Raw genomic sequence first — 1,529 nt, forward strand, 5'->3', positions numbered from 1 at the left:
CTCCGCATCCTCGTGTTCCACATCCGCTGATTCAACCAACTATCAATCAAAAACATTTGGAAAAATTAAATTCCAGAGATTTCCAAAAGGCAAAATAAATTTGCCATGAGCTGGCAACTATTTACATAGCATTTACATTGTATTAGGTTTTATAAGTAACCTAGAGATGATATAAAGTTTCAAGAGGATGTGCACAGGTTTATAGGCAAATACTATGTCATTTTATATGAGGGACCTAGACCCAATTCCCCTTGAATACCAAGGGAGAAGTGTATTCACAGATTCAGGGGATTAGGACAAGGCTATCTTTAGGTGCCATTATTCTGTTTACCATGTTAAATTGCTAGTGTTAAAGATGCAAGAATGTAAAAGTAAAGAACCAAACATGGTATGTTTTTTTAAAGCCAATGCTAAATCCTAAACGCTCTGTCTTTCATCACTTGCAACCAGAAGAATTTACAAGACTCTTATGAAAGATTAGTGAAAAGCAGCAAAATATCTGGCAAATTCATATTTTAATAGTTATGTTTGTTTTTATTTAAATCATTGTTAGGTAAAATTTTATAAATTCATGTTGACCAATATTTGAGAGAAACTTTATCTGTAAATTTTTGATCACCTTCTAATTGATTCATCTTTTATGCTTTTGAAAAAAATTAATTTATATGGAAAATAGCAATTTCATATAATGCTATTTTAACTGAGACGTTAAATCAGAAAACCAAGAGTAAATACATGTAAGAGATACCTGAATGAAGCTTGGGAACCATTTCTTGTAATTCTGCTTGTATCCTGATTCACTGGTAAATCCATTATCGTGATTTAATCTGAATTGTTATTAAAACAGAATGATTTTGCAACAAAAAAATCATTGTTAGGTGAAGATAAATATAGTTAACACTTTGTGCTGTTTTAACTTCTTAATGAATCCCCATGTTACTCAAAAGTCCCATTCTGAGATCATTAATGCAGGAAAGAAAGTCCTCAACAAATAAGGTAATTTAAACATGACTCAGGTATCCAAGTAGGGCTGGCCCCGGGTTGGACCAGCCTTGAAACTGCAAGTACAAAAAGACTTCATAAACTCTTAAAAATGGTATAAATATACTGCTGTTTGTTGATCATTATGATGATGATGACCAACATTGTTATAATAGCAGATAATGATGTTTGTTTAATCAATGTAATGATAGATTGATTCTAATTAGTTCAGTTAATTGGAAAATGGGAGCTACTTGTCCCAAATTTGAGGACAGCTAGAGAATTCTTCACTCTTCCTATTCTCACCTATGACCAGATGTTTCAAACTATTGTTTTTCATATCAGAGATGGAAGGGGGAATATACCAAAATAACTTGTAGACATTTTAAACAATATCTACTTATTAGATAAATTATATCCTCCAAATATGGATGAAGAGCATCCAACCAGAGAGCCACTGTTGTACGTAATGAGTTCATTGATCCTTCTACTTACCAGCTAAGTCTCACATATTCCTTCCTCCCAACTCAGTTGTAACAGATTATTCG

This window comes from Balaenoptera musculus, chromosome 8 (assembly GCF_009873245.2).
Source record: "Balaenoptera musculus isolate JJ_BM4_2016_0621 chromosome 8, mBalMus1.pri.v3, whole genome shotgun sequence".
NCBI classification, from domain to species: domain Eukaryota; kingdom Metazoa; phylum Chordata; class Mammalia; order Artiodactyla; family Balaenopteridae; genus Balaenoptera; species Balaenoptera musculus.